Consider the following 17,522-nt stretch of genomic DNA (forward strand, 5'->3'; position numbering starts at 1 on the left):
GCCTGTTCGGGTCCAGGGAGGCAATGTATTGAGGACAGTTCCTCTTCCAATGCCCGTGCTTCTTGCAAAAGAAGCACTCCGCCTGGCTCTGGTCGTGCTTGCGCTTCTTGGTCTGACCCCATGCTACTGTCCCAGCATGAGATTGCACCTTCTTATTTTTCTTCTTCTTGTCCTTCATCCCCTTCCCAAAGGGTTGACGACGAGAAGAAGACCCTCCCACTACATTCACCGACTCCTTATGGAGTTGGTGATCCTTCTCAAAGTTCTGCAGCAACCCCAACAATCCGTGGTAGTTTACTGCAGGCTTTGTCATTCGAAAATGAGTAAGGAATGGGAGGAAGGACTTGGACAAGGAATTAAGGATCGCATCCTTACCGAGCTGCTCGTACAGAGGAAAGCCCAATTTGCTTAGGCGCTCAATCATCTCGATCATGTACAGTACATGATCAGTGACTGAGGCCCCATCCCTCATCCGAGCATTGAAAATGGCACAACTAGTTTTGTGCATTTCAACGTCGTCAGACGTGCCAAAGGAGTCGTTCAACATTTGAAGCATCTCCTGTGGCTGGGTGTTCTCAAACCTTCGACTGAACTCGTCATTCATTGCTGCCAGCATAATGCATCGAACGGTGGTGCGGTCATTGAGCCACTTCAAGTAAGTGTCTCGGATCGCCTTACTAGCGTTCGGAGCTGGCTCCTCAGGTGCTGGATCCGTTACTACATAAAGGATCCGCTCATGCTCAAGGACGATTTTCAATTTTCGATACCAGCTATCGAAATTGGGTCCCATGAGCTTGTCATTATCTAATAATGACCGGAGCGACAGGGTAGTGGCCATAGCTGCTTAAAGAAAAACGAGACCTCTATTAGTACATAAATTAATACTAAAGACTTGAATTTTAGTCTAAAGTTTTTTCCAATATTTTTACGAACTGGTAGCCTCATCCTCCAATTCGAGGAATTGCTTTAATTCCTTAATGGGTACTAGAATCCACACAGACTACACACGAGCCCAACTTTGGTTGGTCAACCCATGCGCATCTATGGGTAGGTTCTTAACCAGTTATTTCTCTAAACAACTTCTAGTAATTGATTTTGCCCCAGAACCTAATCAGTAGGCTTTGGCCTCCATTGAAAAGATCTGGTTAGGTCCAACCATTAACATGACTTAATTTAGTGAATCGGACTAATAAATGATCAGGTCCGACTTTGGTCGGCCAACCTAACCACCATCAGAAAGACTCAATCAAATTATCATATTATGAATAATAATTCCATTAGCCAATGAGCACCAGGCCTTTGGGCCTCCAATGATCATTGAACTAATAGACTCATTATCACTCACTTAATGGGAGGCTATGACTTAGTTATCATTATAACTTAATCATTTTAGGGACCTAATAATTTTGAGGATTTTATTAAAGAATAGTAGAGAAAAAATTATCCAGCCAATTTCAATCCTCCCACTGACTTCACCAAGTCAGATTAAAAAAGAATCTAATTAAAGCTGGCATTAGGAGCACCTAAATCAGTCACACTGATTTACCTAATGACATGGGTGAGCTCTAATCACCAAGTGATCTAATCAAAATCTAACTTACCAGATTGGCCAGGTAAGTGAGATCAGTGGTGGGGATTTGCCATTAACTCGTCAATGATCGAATCAATGCGAGTAGCTCCCGCTTAAGAACCACCGGTCAAAACTGCCGAACTTACCTTAGACACCAACCGGTTCATTAGTTTTAATTTTGATCAACTTAGTAAATAGGGCTCCACCGCGTAGCCATGAATTTAGTCCATCTTGGTCTAGTTAAAGACATGGATCCATTCAACTATAACTATTGAAGTTGAGTCTAGAGTATCCTTGACCTAATCTAATTCAACTTTTGATTAGATTTGACCAATTACTCCATTTAGTCCATTTTTTAAACTAACCTTAGGTCTAACCCAATTATGGACCTAATTCATCTAACCCATTGACCCACAAGTTTATGCAATTGTCTTAGGTCTTAATTCACAATTCTAGACCTACTAGACAACACTTAATTCTTTTAATTAAGTACTTGGACTGATGGGTCAGGATTTGGCATTTTGAAAATAATTTTCAAATTTGAAAGATTTTATTTTCTATTCACCAAATGTATTAACTCATTTCACAAACGGGTCAGCACATTTCATAAACAACAATTCTATTGCTCATTACATAACAGAAAATAACTCAAAATAAATCATAAATTTTCTTTTAGATCTAATCTAACACATTCATGATAAATTTCTCAATTAAGTTCTTTCGCTGCTTCATCGGCATGGGATATAATTGCATCGGCACCCCTACCGCCATAGGAGATCCCATCGAATGGGAAGAGAGGGCCTTTAAACCCTATTTTTCTCCTATGACTGGACGGCCATGGCAACCAACCCAATTAGATTACTTACTATTTGGATCAAGTATATCTAAATATACCAATTTCAAAATTTAAATTTTGAATTTCAAATTTCAAATTTTAAATTTCAAATTTTAAATTTCAAATTTGAGATTTCAACCAAATTTCAAATTTCGAATTTCCAATCTTTGAATTTTAAATTTTGAATTTTGAATTTCAAATTTCAAATTTTGAATTTCAAATTTCAAATTTGAGATTTCAACCAAATTTCAAATTTCAAATTTTGAATTTTGAATTTCAAATTTCAAATTTTAAATTTCGAATTTCAAATTTCAAATTTCAAATTTGAGATTTCAACCAAATTTCAAATTTCAAATTTTAAATTTCAAATTTGAAACTTCTAACAAATTTCAAATTTCAAATTTGAAACTTCTAACAAATTTTAAATTTCAAATCTTTTTGAATTTCGAATTTTGAATTTTGAATTTCAAATTTAAACTTATAGATTACACCTTAATCTACGCATGCATATGTATATCATATTCTAGAACCATGTTCTGATACCATTTGAAGCGAAAATTTAGTGCAGGAGCAAAATGGTAATTTTAAAACTTTTTCAAAATTACTATTTTACAACAAAATTATTAATTAATTTCATTAATTAATACTAATTAACCCTACACTAGGATCTAAATATGATACAACAGCACGCATTTAAATTTGAAATTCAAATTTGAATCAGTAAACGTTTTACATTACTGTGCTCAAAACACATCACCTTTTGCGGATAGTCGATCACCACAATCTGATCACCGTCTGGGGGCTCTGATCGTCACGTTGCAGCCACACAAATGTCTGACCTCTGTGGATCGTCCACACGAAGCTCCCGTCTGATCAGCTCCTCACGAATGCTAGTTCGTGATTTCACCCTTTTGATGGCAGATGTTGATCGAACTCCTTCGATCGATGTGTGCCGACTTCTCGGATGCTCCGGATCGTCTGCACAGTTGCTTGAGAGGCTGATGGATCTCTTCCTGAAATTTGATGGACTCACGACACTCGTGGCACACCAATCTCACTTCCCGAACCCTAGGTAGAAACCCTAGGGTACACACCAAAAATCTTGCGTCCAATTTTTTCTCTTTTCTTTCTTTTTCTCTCGGAAGGTTTTGGACCTTCACCTTGCGCAGAAGCCTTTCTCACGCCTCAAAGTTTCTCTCCTAAAATTTCTACGCACGTCCCACCTTTCTCCTCTTTTTAAAACAACGTCGAACGTGTCTTATCCGCGTGAGAGGATAAAGACAAGAGGTTACACATTTGAATTCAAATCAAATTTGAATTCAAACGAAAACCAACTTATCCCTATCCTTTTGGACGTGAGAAGAGAAGGGGCGTGGCTCTTTGTGCGTGGAAAATATTTCACGAGAAACCTTTTCTCGTGTAAGTAATGTGGCGCACAAAATGGATAAGGATGAAAGGGCAAGTGATAAGTTATCCATTCAAATTCAAACATGCTTTGAATTTGAATGGCTAACTAATTATTTTATCCATCCATATGGCGCACAAATGAGGGCGTGGGGAAGGGTTTTGCGTGAGAAATTTCACGAGAAGTTTCTTCTCGTGAATTCAAATGGGTGCAAGGAAGTTGGGTGTCGCAGGAAATTTAAAACAAGGTGGTTTGATTCAAATTGAGCCAACCTAGTTTAAAATAGGTCAAGCACAATTAGACCAGATTAAACCCAACATAATTAGGCTTAATTAGGCTCAATAAAATCCTAATCAAATCAGGAATTAACTAAACCTAACCCCTGATCAAATCAGGGACTAAACCACCTTAGCGATTAGGTCAACATTTAACCTAATCGGGTCAATCCAAACTGAATCCAATTCAATTGGACTTGATCCAAAAATAATTACTCAATCAAGTTGAGTTAATTAGTGATTAAATCACTAATTAAACCTCTCATAAATATTGAGTCCAAATCCGATGGGCAATCAGGCATCAGAGACCATCGATATGAAACCCTGATCAAAGAGTTCAAATTTCAAATTCAAAATTTGAAATTCAAAATTTTGACCCCGGTACCCAAAATGTGTGGAACTCATGATTAGAGAATCCTAATTCTCAATCATAGAGTCCCAGATAGATAAGACTCATAATCAGCCATCAGATCAGAAAGGAACCTCTAATGTGTGTGACCCCGCAGGTTCGAACCTAAACCGATAGCACAGGAACCAATTTCTGTACTAATCGAAGTGACCATCTAGCAATGGTACCCGACGATCGGATAGGTCGAATAATCGCAATCGCAACATTCAGAACCTACGTGAATATGGTTACCGTATAATTCATCCCTTTTGACCCCTGTGTTTAGGATGACTCAGGGTTAAACTGTCAACCCTGATGATATCATCCGAATCGTGCTCAACTCAATTAGTCCTGTGACTCCTCACTAGGACTACCCTGGCCAAGATTTTGTTAAATTGAAACACGACTGTACACAGCTCCTAAACTGGAGTGGTCAATCCCATCTTGACACACGCACCGACAAGTCAAGTACTTGACTACACCCAGCAACCTTCCGTCACTGAATTAGAAATTCAGGTAGTCCAGTGCCTAAGTGCAGTGAGTTGCTTGCAAGTCACCGTGGCGGTCTCAAGTCGGAGGGACATTTATACCCATATCCCATCGGAGCAAATCTTGACAGCAGAAATAGCTCCGGAGTTGGTCACGTTCAGTGCAGATGTACCATTACATCTCACCTGTATGTCATACCAGTGTCTCCACACTCTTTGATTATGAGGACAACCAACCCATATGGCACACAACGACCTATGCTCGATAAACATTGTCGTCCTTGGTAACAACGTATCATTTGGTCGCGAACATGTTTAAGGACTAAGCGACAAATCCTCCTTTGTCGAGTCTAAATAGTCCTAAGGACTTCACCACAACACAGGAGTTCATTAGAAGATGAAACATTTGTGATGAAAAAATATCAAAATAACTTTTATTTATTTATAATTCATGTACTAATACAAAAAGGAGCACAACCGTCAACAGGCTGACGATTGGCTTTGAGACACTATTCCCAACAGCTTCGACTTCCACTCCCACCTTTTGTTGTTGTTCTTTTTTGCTTTTTAAACATTTCTCTAGTTTCTGTAGCGCCGAACTCCTTTAAGTTTCTGATAGGATTTCTTTTCCTCTGTCGTTTAGCTGAAGTCCGGCCAACTCTTCCCTTATTTAGAAACTTTTATACCTTTAAGCATCACCCTTCGATAAAGGACTGATGATACTTCTCCCCCCAGTTCGGTAGAAAGGGGTTGCTGAAAAGTGCCCCTTCTTCTATCCACAACTGGAAGGAGAGGTACTTCTACGTCCGATGCCCGACCCTGATGCTAGGGTTGCCCCCCTGGGGCTCCCTGAGGGACTCCGTCTGCCGGGCTTCTAGCTTGGAAAAGGACGACCTTGAAGCTTCCAATAAACTTAAGACTTATCCAGCTCCTCTCCTCCCCGACCTTCTGAAGGAGCAGTTTTCATTCAATATCGGTCTGAGCCCTCTCAACCCTGTCGGTATTTTTTCTTTCTCAAGTCATTCGTGATTTTCTTTTTCTCTTATTCTATTTCTAAGCCGTGCCGACTCTTTTTTCATTGCAGATATGGACGCAGACGTAGCTCAGGTACTAGCCAAGGGTCTCAAGACCCACAAGAGGAAAGGCGCCGCAACTTCTGGGTCGGCGAAGAAGGCGAGGGTAGAGGAGACAAGCTCGATCGTGCTTGCCCAGACGGCCATTGCCGTTGATGCCCCCTCCGACGTCGAGCCTGCAGTCCCCCGAGCTTCTTCAAGAAGCCCTCCGATCGAGATTCCCGCTTCCGAGTCTCGTCCCGAGGAGGCGTCGGGGGCCGAAAGGAAGAGAAGGAAGAAGACGATGGTCCGCAAGATCAGCAGCAGCAAGGCTACCATCGAAAGGTCCAACGACTCTGAAGAGGATCCGGGAGAGAATCCATTCAACAACAGGGATTTAATAAAAAGGTTGGTCGACGGGTGTGTTTTGCCCGAGATCGTCCACAGGATCGTCCATGCCGATCCTGAACAGTGGGTTTGGGACTCTCTGGGATCTTTTCTTGAGATAGACCGATTTACTTTTTTCTTCCTTTCGCTTCTTCACTTAGTTCATTCCTTAGCTTTCATATTGACTTTCTGGTCGCTCTTGCATATTGGACACCAGCTCATCACCAACATCGAGGCGATAAAAGATGCAAAGAAAGAAGCAGTCCAGACGGAGGAAGGTCGCCAGGCTGAAGCTGCCCGTCTTAAGGAGAAGGTCGCCAAAGTCACGAGTCTCCAAAAGGTGCTCCAGAAGGAGGAACAAACTTCGACGGATCTGAAGGCTGCTTTAGAGGAGGGAAGAAAGAAGGCAGAGGTCGAGGTCTCCAAGCTCAAGGAGCAGATCCCGACCCTAGTCTCGAAGGTAAGGGCCCAAGCAGTGGAGGAGTTCAAGACCTCCTCCGAGATGAGGGATCTGAATATCAAGTTCGACTAGACCGCCTTTATCAAAGGCTTCGAGCTTTGCCAGGAGAAGGTGGTTGGAAAGTTTTCCAAACTCGACCTCAGCTTCCTGGATGAAGCGTCCGATGATGAAGCCGGACCTTCCGAAGCTGCTGCCGGTCTCCCTCCAATCGGGACCTCTTCAACTGCTGCAGCTGTCGTGACCGACCTTCTGGAGGCGCCGAGCTCCTCCACTTCTGCTCCAGAGGTCCGAGACCTCTAATTTTATACTTTTCCATTTGCTACAATTTTTTTTTCTCTTTCTCTTGTACTTAAGAATTATTCAATCCATGAAATCGGATTTCTCTTCACAAAGAGCTCCTTTTTCTTCTTCTATTTTCTTTTTCTTTTTTTTTCCTTGCAATGATTTGCGTTGCGACGCTTTTGTTTCCCGACAACAGTGCCCTGCCGAAGCTCTTCCCCTACCGCAGGGGATTCCTTTGAAGTCTATGATCCGGGATCTGAGAAAAGAAGTTCGTCACCTAACGAAGAAATCAAAGAAGATGGACGATGAACTTCACAGGCTGAGGAAGAGCCATTTGGAAGCCACCGTGGAGATTACTCGCCCTCGGAACCTCCACAAAAAGGACTTCATGGACTACAACCGGAAGAAGGCCAACTTCGAGAAGGAGCTTAAGAAACTCCAGAAACGCGCCAGCGACCGATCTTGGACTCAGGCCTCCAAGATCAGCACCCTCGAGGTCGAGTTGACGGCCACACGAGAGAAGATCGGCCAATTGAAAGGAAGCTCGTTCTGGCTTCCAACTCAGGCTGACTACGGCTGGTACTGATCGAAGAAATTCTCCGACCTCCAGAAGCAGCTACAGAACGCCGAGATGAATTACAACACTTACCGAGTCGGCTGGTGCGAGCAAATGGACAACTACAGAAGGAGGCTCAAGACGACGATCGATGAGGTTGCTTGCCTTCAGAAGCAGTTGTTCGAAAGAGCCCAGGCCATTTCGGTTCAAGGCTCCGACGAGCTTCGATCCTTGAGGGGGACCATGGAAGAACTGTCCGTAGCCTTTGAAAGGAGAAGGCTGAACTACAGTGGCTGAAAATTCAGCTGGCCTATGAGCAGCAGACGATCAAGGATGTAGAAACGGAGTCCGAAGTTCTGAGGAAGAGCTTCGGAAATCGGAGGGCGAAAGCCGACGGTTTCACCAAATGTATCGGGAGATGCTATTAAGAAAGAAGGAACTGGAAGAAGAAGTTGAGAACTTAAAGCAATCCCTGATAATGGCTGAAACTGAGAGTTCGAAGTCAGAAGAAGCCAAGCTTCCTTAGAGCTTCTTTTATCTTTTATTCCATGTATTCTTTTCTTTTCTTGTTGTTTTTTTTTGGCCTTCAAAGGCTTTTGTAATGCTCTCTTCATTAATAAAATGAAAAGAAATTTTCTCATTACCTTGTCTATTCTTACTTTGAGTTGTCGTTTACCGAGCTTCTCTTATCTTTTGTCTTATTCGATGTCGACGTTGTTTGAAAGTTCCTGATCATTGTCGCATTGATTCATCCTTTTTGTTCATGACCGAAGGTTTTTTCGAGGCCATTCGAATTTGACGCTTTCTCCCGATGTTCGAGCTTGGGGTCCGAACTTCTCGTTACTTTGAGAAAATCTATTTTCTCCTGCTAGTGTTGGATTTTTCCTTAGAGACTGAGAATTTTTGACAAGAATTTTCTTCCTCGTTGAGATGAGGTCCCTTGTGTCTTAGATGTAGTTCATTTTTCTCTTATCTCTAACGTAGCTCGTCGCTTTCTCTTTTTCTCTATCCCTCTTTTTTTATGTTTGGACGAGAATTTTTTCTCTACTCCTAACGGGGTTGTAAGGATGTAGAGGAGCCGTTAAGGAGGCTTTTTTTCTCATCCGATCTTAAACGATCAGGTCTTCGTTTGTGTCAGGACGAGATTCTCCTCCTGTTTCCGACACAGTCAATTTCAGCTCATGTTAGGACGAGATTTTTCTTCTATTCCTAACAAGGCTGTGGGGGAACATAAAGGCCATTGCGAGGGCCTCTCCCCGCATCCGTTCTTTTAATAACTGGGTCTTCGACTTTGCTCATGTTAGGACGAGATTCTCCTCCTGTTCCTAACATGACTGTGGGGCACATAAGGGCCGTTGTGAGGGCCTCTCCCCCATCCGATCTCTTAATAACCGGATCTTCAACTTTACTCATGTTAGGATGAGGTTCTTCTCTTGTTCCTAACATAGCTGTGGGTGCACATAAGGGTTGTTGCGAAGGCCTCTCCCCCCATCCGATCTCTTAATAACCGGGTCTTCGACTTTGCTCATGTTAGGACGAGGTTCTCCTCCTGTTCCTAACATGACTGTGGGGGCGCATAAGAATCGTTGCGAGGGCCTCTCCCTCCATCCGGTCTCTTAATAACCGGATCTTCGATTTTGCTCATGTTAGGATGAAGTTCTCCTCCTGTTCCTAACATGGCTATGGGAGCGCATAAGGACCGTTACGAGAGCCTCTCCCCCCGTCCGGTCTCTAAATAATTGGGCCTTCGTTTGTGTCGGGACGAAGTTCTCCTCTTGTTCCTGACACGCTTAGTTTCGATTATCTGAAGGGGCTACTCCCTGTCGTTATAAGCTCATGCCAAAAGAAAATATATGCGAATATGAAACTTTTATTTAAGACAAAGTTATCGATAATATATTCATAAATTTTTCGAATTCTATGGTCGCAAAAGGTCTGCTCCTCCGAGCTCTTTTAGATAGTATGTTCCGGACCGGACTACCTCCCTGACTTCATACGGGCCTTCTCAGTTTGGGATAAGTTTTTCTTAGTTCTGAGGTTGTGAAACAGCGGCTCGTCGAAGTACTAAGTCTCCCGCTCTGAAGGCTTTGCTCTTGACCCGGGAGTTGTAGTAGCGGACTGCTTTCTGCTTGTAGGCTGCCATCCGAACTTGAGCTGTCTCCCGCTTTTCTTCTAACAAGTCAAGGTTGGCCTTGAGATCCTGTGAGTTGCGCTGTTCGTCGAATGCCACGACTCGCGTCGAAGGAAGCTTGAGTTCAATCAGGATAACGGCTTTTGTTCCGAAGGCTAAGGCAAAGAGGGTCTCCCTCGTGGGCAATCTTTGGATAGTTCGATATGCCCATAACACATGATAAAGCTCGTCTACCCAAGTTTTCTTTGCTTTTTTAAGTCTCACCTTGATTCCTTGCAACAGAGTCCTGTTAGTCACCTCGGCTTCGCCGTTTGCCTGCGGATGGGCTACTGACGTGAAGTTATGAGAGATGTTTAAGTCCTCACAAAATTCAGCAAACCTTGCTCCAACAAATTACCATCTATTATCAGTAATGAGAGTTCTGGATAAACCGAACCTACAAACAATTGACTTCTAAACGAAGTCCTGCACTTTGGCTTCTGTGATTTTCGCCAAAGGTTCGGCTTCGACCCACTTGGTGAAATAGTCAATTGCCACCAGAAGGAACTTTCGCTGTCCGGAAGCCATGGAAAAAGGTCCAAGGATATCCATCCCCCATTGTGCAAACGGCCATGGAGCACTCAAGGGTGTAAGTTCGGAGGCGGGCTATCTTTGGATATTCGCATATCTCTGATATCGATCACACTTTCTGACATATTCAATGAAATCGTGATACATTGTAGGCCAGTAATAATCTTGTCGGAGCAGTTTGTGGGACAAAGATCTGGCCTCCAGGTGACTTCCGCAGACTCCTTCATGTACCTCCCACAAGGCAAAGTCAGCTTCGGAAGGCCGGAGACATTTCAGGAGGGGCAAAGAGTACGACCTCTTGTACAGCCTGACCTCATAAAGGATATATCGGGAGGCTTGGTTTCTAAGCTTCCGAGCTTCTTTTGCATCATGAGGAAGAATCCCGTCTTTGAGGTATGCAACCAGTTGGTCAATCCAGTTGGGTTCATGACTGATCTCCATTACAAGCTGTGGTTCTTCCGTACTTGGACATTCCATAACTTCGAAAAGGACTTCCTTGGATAGTTCAGCCGGAACCAGTGTAGCCAACTTGGAGAGAAGATCGGTCCTGATATTTTCTGCTCTTGGAATCTGCTTGATGTCAAAGCTGCCAAAGACATGGATGATCTCTTTTACCTTTTCGAGATACTTGACCATACTGTCCTCCCGAGCTTCATAATTTTCGCTGACTTGTCCCATCACCAATTGGGAGTCACTGTAGACTTGGAGCCATTCTACTTCTAATTTTTTGGCGATCTTCAGTCCTGCAATCAGAGCTTCATATTCTGCTTCGTTATTTATCGTAGGGTATGAAGTAGTTATTATAAAATTTATGATGCATGGACCATATGGAGTTTACAATCCCAGCGCACCATATATGCTATAAGGCCATCGACCGAAATATTTTCCTAAAAAATTTTAGGTGGAGGTAACAATTGATAAAAATGCTTTTGCTATTTACAAAATATGAGATAACTGATGATTTGTTGTCAAAAACAAAGTTAAACTTGACAATAGATGATCCGATTGGGAAAGATTTTCTTCAACCTACTTAGCTCAGATCTTTCAAAGAAAAAGGTAGAATAAGAGGATAATTTTTGAAAATAGGGATCGAGTCTCCTTTCTTTCTATTTTATTTTTTTCATTGATTAAAAATAAGGTATATATCCTCTATTTATGATAATGATGTCTATCCTTACATAAATTAGGTTGGATTTCTTTTCTAGCTCTAAAGAGACTCTTTAATCTAAAAAAGATGTGTCTAATAGAAATAATCTGAAAAAAGCTAAAATTTTTTAAGAGGTAAATCTTGAATTTTACATCAACTTTGTCTACTATTGTTTTATCAAATTCTTCTCAGATTGAAAGCTACGCTTGGTCGAAGTTTTATCCAAAAGAAAAATTTTTGGATTGATCGTTTTGTTTCAGGATCTAGATAAAACAAAATTATCCTAATCACTAGGGATGTTGTCTCCTTAATAAGGTAGTGTCACATTATAGATCTCGAAAAGTGCCCAATTTCAAAAAAAAATCATTAAAATCAAAAGTCGTATGACTAAGTTATGACCTTCGAAAGTTTGCTTACAATTGGCTTCCTGATATAGCAGATCTTACTCCTGGATCCTGTCCAACCCTGCTCATAGTGGCCAAAATGGTTCATATCGAGTTTAGTGATCCTTCTGGATCAGGGCTCTTTCTGTTTAGGAGATTTAGCTCTTGCTAAATTAAAACTGAAGATGAAAAATGTTTGCCTCCTCATCTCATGATTGAACCACCTGACTTTACTTAAAGATGGTTTCTAACTTTGGTCTTCTTTGCTCTCGGATCTTGGTGAACCATTTATTTTGCTCCTATATCTTGACTCTATGATAGGGGCATTTGTTGCTATCCTTCCTCATCATCGATGATGTCTATGATGATTCCTCTTTGGTCTTGATCTAATTTGATCGACTAGTGGATCCACTTGATAAGAGCTTGGCTAATCATGAGTAGTGGTGGTTTCTCATACCATCATCATAAGCTTGCTACAAGCATTAGCAAGAAGCTTTGCCTGGGCAATAGTTGTAAGGTCTATATTCTCTTATAAATTGGAAGGGTTGATCATGAATTCTTTTCCATCCTTGAGGAGATAATACTTTCTCTATCATCTATAGAAGACTGCATCTCGATCCCATAGATACAAGCTCTCTAAGATAACCTGGCAAATATCTAAAGGAGCTTTTCACAAGTTATCTTATCAATATACCTCCCAGTAATGGCAAACTTAAAGGTATCCTACTTGGTTCTCGATGATTTTTAATTCGACATCCTTTTGAATCTGCTAAGAGGGTAGGACGTGGATGAGACTTGGTCTGCGACCCCAGCTTCAGAATCAAATTTTTGGAAATGAGATTTTTTTGGATTTCAAAATCTAAAATAATCTCGATGATGCTCTACTTCACCTGGATCTTCAAGTAGAAGGGTTCCTCATGTGCCTTAAGATCTGTCTCAATTGTTATCTCTAGTTTTTTCACCATCAGGCTTAATTTAGAGTTTGCTTATTCTAGTTCGAGTAGCTCCTCAACCTTGACAGCATTGAGGACCACCTTCTCTTCTTTCTTTTCCTTCTTAGAATCATCATCCTTCGGCTTCCTCCTCCTTTTGGGATGCAACTCGAAGTGAAGCTTCCAACATTGTTCTTTCATATGTTTGCAAAAGTTACAATGATCGCAATAATTTATTTCAGTTATGTTGATGTGCTTCTTAATTGCCCTTCTTATATTCCTTGGGGTGATTCTTCTCCTCAATTGCCATGGCTTTCACTCTAGCTCCGTTGATGTCTTCAATTTTGAAAAGCTTGAGCTCCTTTCATATGTTCTCATGAAAACCTCTAACATATTTCATAAAAACTATATGATCATCAATGGAGATTCCGAGGGATATTGCTTACTTGTGAAAACTCGGTGACGTAATCCTAAACAGATTGTTCATACTTCTGTCGCAGGTACTGCCACTTGATCCATTGATTCTTCTTATGGTTGATTAGATAAAATTATCTCTCGATTAGGCTCTTGAATTTGCTCCAAATCAGATTAGAAATATTATTATTTCTCATATATAGATTCTACCATGTGAGAGTATAGCTAGAAAGTTCGAAACACATAAAAGTTACCTTTTGGATACTAGAGTATCTATAGATAGTAAAGTAGGTCTCTAACTAACCCAACCAATTATCTAGTTTTTCTGCTTCAACAATCCCATCATACGTGAGAAAATCGATTCGAGCTTCAACTCTAAATAACTAAAGAGAGATTTTTTGTATCTCTATATTGTTTATCCTTCTTACTGGATGGAGGATCTTCTTCTCCAAATACTAGAGACAGTTTCACAAGTGGAGTTATTAGCACTTGTGCTCGCACTGAAGGTATCACTAATCTGAAGATGATCTTGATGAGTTAGATAATCTTTTTCTTTAGTTGTGCAAGATGTTTCTTCATCGCATCATCCATCGAAAAAGAACTAACAGCCATACTCATCTTCATCTTTTAACATACTTCAAGCATGAATAATCCTCCAGATTGCTTGTATTGGTCATGCATTTGAATCATGAACTAAGGCACCCACAGATATAGAGGACCTTTGATACCAACTTGATCTGATTGAGGAGAAGAAAGATTTCCTTCAACTTGCTCCACTCGAATCTCTCAAAGAAAAAATTAGAAGAAGATGAAAATTTTTAAAAGTAGAGATCAAATCCATTTTCATTCTCTTTTATTTTTTTTATTTATTAAAAATAATATACATATCCTCTATTTATAATAATGAGGTTCATCCTTACATAAATTAGGTCAAATTCTTTTTCAAGTTCTAAAGGGACTCTTTTACCATTAAAATATATCTATTAGAAATAATTTGAAAAAAAAATTAAAATTCTTCAAAAGGTAGATCTCAATTTTTACATCAATTTTATATTTTATCACTTTATTGGATTCTTCTCGGATCAAAAGCTACGCTCGGTTAAAGTCTTATTTGAAAGAAAACTTTTTGGATTGATTGACCTATTTCAGGATCTAGATGAAAAAATTTTGTTTTGATCATTAGGGATGCCATCTTCTTATTGAGATGTCATCATATTATATATCTCAAAAAATTATCTAATTTCAAAAAATAAGATCATAAAAATCTAATGTCGTATGACCAAGTAATGGCCTTTGAAACTTTGGTTTGCAAATTGACTACTCGATGTGGCAGATCTTTCTCCAAGACCCTATCCAGCTCTATCTGTAGCGACCAAAGTATTTCACATCAAGTACGATGATCCTCTTGGATCAATGGATTTGCTGTTACTCATAATCTAGATTTGGTAATATATTATCAAGTGCATATTAATGTTGAATGATGCAATAAATCTAGAATGATTAAATACTTATTTAAATATGTTAATAAAGATATTGATAAAACAAGGGTATTAATAACAAAAAATATTTTGCTGGACAATAATATAGGGAAAAATAGTATGAATAGGTTAATAAGATCGAAATCTATTTTGATAATAGGTATCTATTGGCATATAAAGCTATATAGAGATTATTTTAGTTTGATATCCATTTTAGAGAATCTACAGTTGAAAATTTATATTTTGTTTGAACTAGAGAAACTATTCAATAGAAATTATTATTCTCTTTCTAATTATAATCTTCCAGTGCCTGATAAAATTTTAGAGAAGAAATGAATAATAGACTGTTGAGAGATGAATTAAATTATGATATTCACGATATGCAATGAAAATATTTTATATTATTCGAAGGATTAAATAGTGAATAAAAAATTATGAATAAATTAAAAAATTCCTCCTGAAGTCAGCATTTATTATATTTATATCCAATAATTTGAAAAACCTACACTTACCTCCAATTAAATTAACAGCGTTAGTAAAACCATTTACTTATATAGAAGGTCAAAATTGCCCCCACCAATTTCTCCCTACCTTTATCTCCTCCTCCTCCTCTCTTCTTCACCTTCTTTTTCTTGTCCCCCTGTACAAGGCTCACTAACCCCCTCTCGGCCTCTCCTTGGGGCCCACCACCAGATCCCTCGCACCATCTTCCTCCTCCCTGCTTGCAGCATGCTTATAAAGCCTGGCCACTTCCATATGGACCCCTTTGGCGCTGTCAACCAGCATTCCACATCGACGCCCACTTCTCAGCTAGCGCGTGGAAGCATATGCTTCACAAGATTATAAGTCTGGGGTCGTCAAGCAAGAGAAAGAGAGAAGGGGAAGAAAGTTCGTGATGGGTTGGGTTAGTGAAGAAGAGTTTTTTTTTTTTTTTTTGGTAAAAAGTTTACTCTATTAACGACTATATATAGAAACAATAAAGAACAAAGTACATAATGTACAAAGCTCTCTTGATTACAATGAAATTAGAAGCTACCAGTGTACAGAACTTTTGAAGAAAAGCCAAACACAGAAAAAAGAGAAGACTCTAGCCACATGAAATTGGAGTTGACAATCATGCTTAGAGCTTGATAAGATCTAAGGCAGAAGTATATGTGAACATGAAGAGAAACCAAAACAAGGAACTACTATTTGAGCCAGGCATTGTAGATACCCTATATGACCCTGATAGGCATACATATGTCCAGAAGAGGTCCAAAGTATATTATCTGGAAGTAGCCAGAGATGAATGATTATCAGTTTAGGAGGATGAGGACGAGAGTTGAAACCCTGCGAGCTTAACTCATGAGAAGTGGAGCTGAACTCCTGAGAGTTGTAGCTATCAATCCGTGACTGAATATAAAGATGGTGGATCGTCAGCATCTATAGATAAATATTCTAGATAAGCCATAAGTGAAACACCCATTCTAAAACATAACAGAGCCAACAGCAATGAAAGATAAATTTTTTGAAACTAAAAATCTAAGTTACTGCATGATGATGATAATGAAAACTAATTGACAGAGCTATCCGTTGAGGTACATAAAGTAGAAAACCATAGTGCAACAGAAAGCAGCAGATGTCAACAATGGAAATGTTGAAATAAGTGATGTAGGAAAAAAGTGGTGCCTTGATATAGAATGCATCGGGGACAAAAGGAACCGCGCCAGTAAGAGAACTGAAATATAAGCAGAATGGTCTAACCAAGATATTGTGTCCATAATAGGAAACGTGGTACAAGAAGGTGCAGATAGGATAGACCAACCAGCAATGAGACATTATAACCTGATATAAGGCATAGACATGCAAGAAGTAACTGTGCATTAAGAAAGTAATGGACAGAAATGAGTGATATTATGTCAATGATGTTGCAGAAACCCAAATCCATAAATATTAGCTTGTAGTCTAGGTAGACCACCTGGATCAAGATCAGACAGTATAAACATCATGAAGTCTACTTGCGTAGCTTTGGATGCCATGTAGATTAGAAAAAAAAGAGTTGGTAGGTAGCATAAACAAGAAGACAAAATAAATAAGGGGCCAAGAAGTGGACTAGGCTAGTAGTCACTCCTCCCAAGTCTCAACCCCCATTTTTCTTTGAGAACGGATCCTTTGCGGTACTTAAAAAATACCGTAAGATACTGTGCATGCTTTGGAGACATCCATCAAAAGATGGATGGCTGCGCATGCTTACGCACACACGTTAAAATACTAAAAAAATATAAATGGATAAACTCTAGGATATTTGAATAATTTAGATAAACATCACATAACCATCCATCTTTTGATGGACATCTCAAAATATGCACAGCATCCTGCGGTACTTTTTTAGTACCGCAGAGGATCCTGTTTCTTTTTCTCTCTCTTTCCTTCAAAATGTGTCTCTTTTTTCTCTCTCTCCATTCATAGCCGGCGTCCATGAAAACCGCCATTGGCAACGCCTTCTTCTTCTTAACTAGTAGGTCATCCTTCCCTTAGGCCACCATTGCCACTGAGGTGCAGATGCTGTGCATGGTCGGGAGCAGTTAGGGGGCCAGTCAGCTGGGCCTGGAGGGGAGCAACGATGGTGGTAGCGGCATTGGAGATGGACAATGATAATGGGGGTCAGGAAGAAGGCTGGTGGTGCAATGCCTGACTCCAACTTTATCGTGCCTATAGATAAGGCATCTTGCCTTATCGTGCCTATAGATAAGGCATCTTGCCTCACTCACCCGTTTGTCAAAATCCTCT

Source organism: Elaeis guineensis, chromosome 16, assembly GCF_000442705.2.
Source record: "Elaeis guineensis isolate ETL-2024a chromosome 16, EG11, whole genome shotgun sequence".
NCBI lineage: Eukaryota > Viridiplantae > Streptophyta > Magnoliopsida > Arecales > Arecaceae > Elaeis > Elaeis guineensis.